At 41.2% G+C, this 8,689-nt stretch overlaps 1 long non-coding RNA gene across 1 annotated transcript; it reads right to left on the reverse strand.

The window, feature by feature from the left end:
• Nucleotides 1-5,797: 5,797 nt before the first annotated feature.
• LOC120286564 lies at nucleotides 5,798-6,484 on the reverse strand. Its single transcript, XR_005545202.1, has 3 exons — nucleotides 6,457-6,484; nucleotides 5,991-6,046; nucleotides 5,798-5,856 (listed from the first exon to the last, which is right to left on the reverse strand). It is a non-coding gene; the product is annotated as an uncharacterized LOC120286564 (long non-coding RNA).
• Between the last annotated feature and the right edge of the window lie 2,205 nt (nucleotides 6,485-8,689).

Here is an 8,689-nt window from a genome sequence, read left to right on the forward strand (position 1 = left end):
TAAGAGAAGGAACAATGTCAATCGATGCAGAGAGAACAAGGTTGGAACAAGACAAAATCGTTAGAAAAGGATTCGCTTGTGGTTTCCTAGGAATTGCATATCGAACTTCAATTTTCAAGCGGTTAGGGCGGAAGCTTTAATGAAAGAATTTCATCAATTTCTTTTCCTTCAACCTTTCTTCTTTCTTTATGGAAATCGGACTTTTATTTGACGTTTAGCGTGCTTCCGATCTTTTTAATTTTTTTCCTCTTTTGGATTGAGATAATGATTTCTCCTTTTAGCAGAAATTCAAAATGGGCTTTCTAAATCGAAAGAAGTTCATCGATTTCTTCTCCTTCTTCCTTTCCCTTTTACCCTTCGACTTCTTTCTTTCTCGAGTTCGGACTTTTATTTGACATATAGGATGCTTCGAATCTTTTTTCTTTTGCATTGAGATAATGATCTCTTCCGTTGGCAGAAATACGAAATGGGCTTTCTTAATCGGCTTAAGAAGCATAATTAAGCTACGCTGCCCTCACTCCCCACGGAGTCAATCATGAATCAGAAGCGTCGTCATGCTTTACTAGAAAAGTTTCAAGTCTCGAAAAGCAACTAATTACACACATCAATAAGAAAAAAAAAAAGAAATTAGTACTCTGAAAATACAGAATTTTCCGCATTTCATTGTTGTCGCTTATTCACAAATTCTTTGGTAAATATCCCAAATCAATTTATGAAGAGTAACAACAATCTCGTAAACTTCCCATTTGATTATCATAGAAATATGGAAAAATTCTTTGCGCGACGAAGAGAAAGAAAATGTTGCAGGGGTATATTCGACGCGAAAAGGTGAGTTTCTAGAATAAAAGGTGACGAGAAAATTCTACTCGTTGGGGGAAAAAAAAAAGAACAAGAAAAAAACAGGGACTTGGAGGGCACCAAGAACTTTTCGAAAGTAGCAAGGAGATAATAAAAATAAAAATAAAAACGAGAGACCAGCGTGAGTAAAAAGAGCTAGGGACCACCAGGAATTCAGCAGATTTGCTTCCTTGTAAAAGAGATCGTGGTTGGAAAAAAGTTGGACCCGGAGAACAATTCCAAATGAATTGGGAACGAGATCTGAACCACGAAAGGCGAAATCTTCGATAGAGAAAGTTAAATCCGACACTATTGCCTTTGTCTACTTGAAAAATATGGAAAAGCAAGTGATAAGCAAAGTTGATATGTCAAATTGATCTTGAACCTAGTAAATGTTGTGCTCTTCCAATGAACCACCGGAGATATTCGATTGAGACATAATTCGATGTCGAAGGGTCCGAACCCATTCCCGATGACCAATTTGGCGCAGAACTTGGATAATTGAGATTAAAATCCATGTCGCAGTGGGAAATGTAATTTGTCCAGAACGACCACTTGTACGGGCATGCCAGCTCCCACCGCCACCAGCAACGCTCTCCCTTTTCACAGTGCAGTGCCGGCCTCCTCCAGAGCCGCCGCGATGGTGAGGAACCGCAGTTCGTTGCTCCTGAATTGTGTAGTTCCTTTTCCCGAATGCGATCGCGGCTTAGTCGCCATCGTGCTTGATCTGCTTGTGCCGCCATCATTGGATTTGATCGGTTCGAGCTGCCTCCAATGGAATTCGATTGCTTTGAGATGACTTGAATTTGTTCGCGTTTTGTTAGCGTCGCATGTTCGACGCTTGGCGCGCGATCGACTGTCTGGAATGACTTAAAACTGTCCATTCTAGTCGCTTTGCTGTGTCTAGGCAATGGCCGACTTTAAATGCTGCTGATCAGTGTGTCAGCTGCAGTAATTTACTTGTCATCGGACCGTAATGTAGCTGTTCGTTCTAATTCATCGATGCTAGCGTACGTTGATAGTTTCTGCTTTCAAGTGTTGTGTTTAACTTCGTATAAGAGGACTTTCGCTTATCGGAGCTGCCTTAAGCTGCAAGTTCCTGCTGCTTTGTGTCCATCTTTCTAGATTATGTTCACCGATTGAAAAAGCGGTTTTGCAATGTGATTGTAGTTTAGTTTTGGTTTATTCTGCTCGTTCACAGTGTGCATCTCACTTTCGTCGACACTACCTGCCTTTGATTGTAAATCCCTATCGTTGCGTGGTTGAATTTCTGTTGGGTTGCTTCTGTACCTGGGTCTAATTGCAATTTACTTTAATCAGTCCAGTTCCTGCTGCTTTGTGTCCATCTTTCTAGATTATGTTCACCGATTGAAAAAGCGGTTTTGCAATGTGATTGTAGTTTAGTTTTTGGTTTATTCTGCTCGTTCACAGTGTGCATCTCACTTTCGTCGACACTACCTGCCTTTGATTGTAAATCCCTATCGTTGCGTGGTTGAATTTCTGTTGGGTTGCTTCTGTACCTGGGTCTAATTGCAATTTACTTTAATCAGTCCAGTAGTTGGAAATTTGAGATCGACAGTGACAAGTTCTGGAAAGATGGCTATCCCTTTCGGATAATCGGTGGAGATGTTCATTATTTCCGCGTGCTCCCGGACGTATTTTTGTTTCTTTCCTTTGGTCGTTCTTCTTACTCATGTGATTAGATTACAATGGGTTTTTGTGACAATTGTTATATATGCTTTTTTCCAAATGCTACTCACAAATAGTTCTCCTTTCTATGTGGAGATGCACTTTTTTAAGAAGAGAAGCTGTGTTATATTGGCCATATCTGAAGCAGTATTACTGCATGTGGTAATGCATCTAATTTAGGCTAGAAGAGGAACTTTGAACTTGAGATTGTTTTAGAAGATGACTTTCTGCTCCATCAGGAAGCAATAAAATCTAGAGCTCCACGACAAATTCAGGGAGCCCCTCACTGAAGGACTTGTTCACGTCTTAATATAATTCATCATCTTCTTTCAATGCTGACTAGAAGGATTCTTTGCTTGAAGCAACCTTTGCCCACTTCCATTTAACAAATCAATTACACTTGGGCATTTATTGTGCATGCAGTATTGGGAAGACAGATTGTTGAGAGCAAAAGCCCTATGTTTGAACACTATCCAGACATATGTTCCTTGGAATCTGCATGAACCGAAACCGGGGGAGACAGTCTTTGAGGGAATTGCACATATAATATCTTTTCTCAACTTGTGCAAGAAGCTTGATCTCCTGGTTATGCTTCAAGTAGGCCCTTATATATGTGCAGGTGAGGGCCAGAATCTTCTTATTGGTGCTTTAAAACTTGTTAATCTACGTTGAAGTGTTTGCTGCCCTTGTCTTGACTCTGAAGTGGACATTGGATTGACATGGCCTTATTAAGCCATGGCATGCTTTCAGCATATTTAGCCCATAACTGTCATTCCATTTTGGACCTTGGCGATGGGTGTCTCTTCCATTACAAGAGGGTCATCAGTCACGCGTATTTGATTTCGTGCACAAGTAAGTGGAGGTAGCATTTTAGCAAAAACGAAAAAATCGTGGAAGTAGGACACTTTTTCTTATTTTCTCTTCGTGTTTCTGTGGAGCTGTGAAGTGTATGAATTGCTGACCTTAGACAGTTTATTTGGACATAACAGGATTTTGTCTGTTCTAAGTCCAGTAAGATATAAAACGTGACATCTCTAATTGATGGTCAACTTGAAGACCTTCGCTGTTCATTCGATTTTCAAAATACATCATTTGGGACTGTCCCGACTGGTGAATTCTCAGTTGTTTCTTTTTATAGATGAGATGAAGTTTATGCCTCCACGTAAGACTGATTTGCATCTGTGTGTTTTACTTTGTTGCAGCAAAAAATATGTGGTGCATATTTCCTACCGAATCTGTTCCACTATTTAGGACTCTTAAGGATTAAACATCATTTGCGTGATTGAGTCTGTGAGTGCATATATGCAAATAGCAGATCTAGTCATTCCTTTGGGTCTGTGATATTCCTTTATTTCTATGTTATATGCAGTCATTGAATAGCTCGTGTCTCATGTTTTCCACTAAATCAGAGCAATACTCTCAGTTGCTGTCCTCATACTCTCAAAGAAGAGATACTTGACTTTTAGCACTTAATTAAGCATGCCATGTTGGCTGACAGGTAGTTCTGTGCCATTTTAGTCTTAAGTGTTGGAAATGCTCTGAGACCATGACTTCATGCATTCTGTTAGCTTGGCAAAATAAATTTAGGTATCACGTGTGCTTTAATCTTCTATTCTTCGTGAAGAGTCAATTCTAGAGAGCATAGTTAACAGAGCAAAGGTGGTTTCTGACTCATTCCTTTATTTTTATGTGCTAGTAGTTAGAAAAGCATGATTATTAATAAATACATACTCTGGATTCCAAACGCTCTTCTTTTCTGACTTCCTTACCAAAGCATTTTGCATGTTAAATTTGTAATGGAGATTGCTAAATCTCGTCCATTGTAACTCAATATATGGCTCATCTTCAGATATGTTGTCATGTTCGAAGTTTCTTTTTATGCAAGAACAACCAAGTATGATCCTTTTTTTGTTGGCAATAGGAGATGATTACAATCATTCAAAAAGTAAATTTTAGACTTCCAATTGGAGCGGAGAAATACAATTCTTCTAAATGAATATGATCTCTTAACACTACTTGCTGTTTATGTTCTATATCTTTGCAATAGGGGCGCTAGTGTTTCCTTAGGCGCATTAATTAGCAATATCTGCGATATGATGGCATTCCAATTTTCCTTGCTTCCCCGTTTATATGGTGGAATAATCCTGATGGGTACACATTGATGCAGGGTGGGATTTTGGGGGCTTCCCTTACTGGCTGCTTGCCATAAAACTAGCACTTACGTTAAGATCATCTGATCCTGCGTTTATCAAGTTGGTATGTGTTCCTACTCCATTTGTCAAAAATCAAGAATTGTTGTGCTTCATGATAGTGGAACATTGTCGAATTGAATAATTGCTCTAGAAAAGCTCTTTGATGTGTTTTGGATTCCTAAAGAGATTATGTTCATTTTCGGGCTCCATTTGACCAATAGATATATCTCTGCATTCAACTCCTGTTTTGTCATGTTCAGAGACGTAAGAAAGGTGGCTACCTTGACTTCCAATTTATAGATATAAGAAAGGTGGATATATGTTGATGCTCTCATATATTTTTCTCTTTAGAAATTTTTTTGGTGCCACATTTCGATGTTACCCATGCTTTTCAGCACATCCATCTTAGTCCGGAGAAGTCATGAATTTTTCTCATCTATTCAGGAGCTTGCTTTAAATATGGACAAATTGTCTTATCCTTTGCATACTGTTAGTGGCCAGCCTATGTAAATCAAGGCTCTCTCAAAAGGAGCTATTAATCTGTGCTGATGATTCGTGTTTTGGAATGTTCCCATTTTTCTCTTTAGATGGAACATCATTTAGTGTCTTGTTTAGTTATACTAAAAATTCAAAGTTGGGGAGTAACTCTCAAACTGTAATAAAATTGATTAAAGAGGTCTTAAGCACGAAAAAACAAGTTGGTGGGTCTCTCTTGCACACTGCATGGATTTGGAAGCGTTTGTAGCTGCAAAATATGAGGACCAAGACCAAGTCCAAGCCTTTAAGGTCCTAAATCACTCGCTGCGTGCAATGAGAATGTCAATTGAAAAATAGTAATCGGATGGAAGCCTCATGAATATCGAGTAAAATTTCAGCTGATGCTGCATCACTTTTGGAGTGGAAAATTTGTTGGAATTTGCTTGCTTTTCATGTCTATGAGTGAAACTTTGTACCTGTCGGTATTATAACCTGAAATCTTGCTGTGGACCCAATTATGGGTGAAGCAAGGGTGCTGTATTGTGGCATCAAAGTGACCCAAATATTTTATGAATATTTAATGTATCATCTAAGTACATTACCTGCAGCAACAGGGTACTCTTGCCAACACCAGGATCACCTCCCACCAAAATTAAGGAACCTTTAGAGCCACAATGCAGCAAAATCAATAGCTTTGATAAAATTAAGATCTTCAAAACTTCCATACATCTCAAGTGAAAGTTCTAGTACAGCAGCAGATCTGTGCGGACCATACAGCTAAAAAGTAGGTCGAACCTGGCACAAGACCACCGCCTAGCACTCTCGAAACCTCCTCTCCAAAGGGTCCATACCTAAACATCAAGCACCCCAAGAGATCATTTACTTTAAGGAATTAGAGCGACATGCACGTTTCTTTCAAAATAAATTAACAGAAGTACTAATGTGTTACAATAACCAGCATGGATGGTTTCATCGAGGTGGACAACAGATTGTCATCAGGACCAAAGGTCATATCATCACTCTCGTATTACTAAAGAAAAGGAAATATACTATCATTCCGGCAAAATTTCATCAGAATCACAAGATACGCTCTATGATCCAACTCCTGGAAAGATGTTTCGAAGTAAATTATGTCAAATGTAGATAAGACAATAAAATCAACTCGACAACAACTTTCTTCAACTATTTATCTTTCTGTAGCAGCTGCATATAGGGTCCAAAGCTGACCAGTTGCTCATTTCCCAGAACAGAACAAACTTACAGAGGAATCCGCCACTCTAACTGATTCACATCCGTCAAACGCAGCGGCCGCACCTCGCCAGCCCACTGCGGCAGCCACGTCCTCACCACACTCTCCGACACCTGGAAGCCCCTCACTTTCTCGCTCCCGCCGCCGTTCTCCTCCACCGTGAACTGCTTTATCGTCCCGGCGCTACGGCACGACCTGCACGAACCCCACCACTGTCCATCCGTGTACCCACATTCCGAACAAACCCAACAACTCCTCTTCTTCCCCTTCTTACCGCTCCCGCCATACGAGCTCCTACCACCTCCAAAATACTTCCTTTCTTCGGGAATTTCGCCATTCCTGCTCCTTGCCTCGCTCTCGGGACCCGACCCAGCTTCCCCACCGCTGCTTCTGACCCAGCGGGCAGAAGGGTCGTGGACGTTGCCGACAGCGGGGGCGGCGTCGCTGGCCTCCGACTCGGAGCCCGAGGGCAAGGGCGCGAGACCGGCGTCTCGAGAGAGGAGGCGGCGATTCGTGGAGTGGATGCCGCCGTAGAGACGGGGGTTCTGGAAGGGCTTGAAGGAGGCAAGGGATGTGGGTTTGGAGGTGGGATGGAGGAGGTGCTTGTGGGCGCAGAGCGTTCTCAAAGCTCTCATTTCCGATGCTTGCATGACATGGAAAGAGGGAGGGGGCGAGAGAATCTCAGAAAGAAGGAATCTTTAGGGCTTACTTGCAGAGTTCAGAGCAAGGGGAGGACGAAGAAGTCAACGCAAAACCCCGCGAAGTTCAAAAGTCAAGGGCCCTTCGAACGGGGAAGGATACAGAGGATCGCAGGTTAAGGAGCTCAAGCTTGTTTGGCAGAAAAAATTTTCGCCTTTAAATTGTTAAGGAAGCTGATTTCTTAACGAATATTTCTTTATTTAAAGAAAAATATTATTTTATCTGAACTTAAATTTAGAAAAATAAATATTTTTTTTTAAATCAAAGATTATTTTTTCAAAATTTAAGTAGATAGACAATAAAACATATCCTAACACTTTTTCTTAGATCCTTGATAGCAGGGCAGGGTCCTCTACTTGAGCCCAAGTCCATCTACATTGTGCCTCGGTCCTTAGTGACCTTGTAAGAGTCCATCAACGTTGGGTCTATCGTGCCTTGCATTGTGTCCATGGACTGTGTGCATTGATCCTAGACATTCGAGGATCATTCTCGTGGTCGAGTCGATTGATTTGGCCAAGTGTCTGGATCGATCTTGGCCAAGGGTCGTGGCCGAGTGCATCGGGTTCATGCACCATGTGGATGGGCCCTTGACCCAAATGCCTAAGCTTGGGTCCTTGGCTTTTGAGCCCAGGTTCATTGAGGCTGGCTTAGGACTCTAATGCACAAGCCTAAGTCCCTTGAGCTTGTGCCATGGTCCATTAATGTTGGGGATGGGGTTGGGTGTTGGGGACCGAGGCCTAGCCTTGATAGACTTGGGTATTGGCGCTAAGGTCCTGGGCCCAACATTAATAGACTCAGGTCTAGGTGTAGGGGATCGGAATTTGGGCATGGGATTCGAGGCCTAGCCTTGATGGACTAGGAAGCAAGCACTAGTATTGAAGTCCCGAGGCCAAGCCTCGATGGACATTGGCTTGGGGTCCCCATGCCGGGCACTAAGGTTTGGGGCTTGGCTTCGAGGGCCCAAGCCTAGGTGTCGAGGACTTGGTCTAGCCTTTGTAGACCCTGGTCAAGGTGTGAGGTAGTTGGGCACATGCATCAAGTTTTCGACTTTGGTTTTGACGACCCAAGGTTACTACCCATGCTCGTGCTTGGGAGTCTGTATCTGGGCTTAAGAACTTTGTACCCATTCTAGGTTCCTTATGTACCCACACACAAATCATTAGTGCCCGGATAGCATATGTCTACTTAGAAAAATCAAATAAGATTTTCCTCCAAACAATGGAAAATATTTTACAATTTATTTTCAAGTCTCAATCACCAAAAAATAGTCTTTTTTTTTAAAATAAATTTCCAAAAAATATTTTCCATAAATAGCACATTTTTACCTCCTTGTGAAATATAGATGAGTCAACATTATACTAAAAAACTATTAATTGTAAATAAAATAATTAAATTATTGTGCCATGTCGTGTCATCTGCAATTTCTAGTTTGTAAGGTAAAGTGTTTTTCTCGATGCATTTCTTGAGTTTTTAATTGACCCACTATAAATTGATTAGTGAAGACTCCAAATGAAATTGATTTGCATACTAATAACTTGAATCTAAG

This window comes from Eucalyptus grandis, chromosome 8 (genome assembly GCF_016545825.1).
Source record: "Eucalyptus grandis isolate ANBG69807.140 chromosome 8, ASM1654582v1, whole genome shotgun sequence".
Classification (NCBI taxonomy): Eukaryota; Viridiplantae; Streptophyta; class Magnoliopsida; order Myrtales; family Myrtaceae; genus Eucalyptus; species Eucalyptus grandis.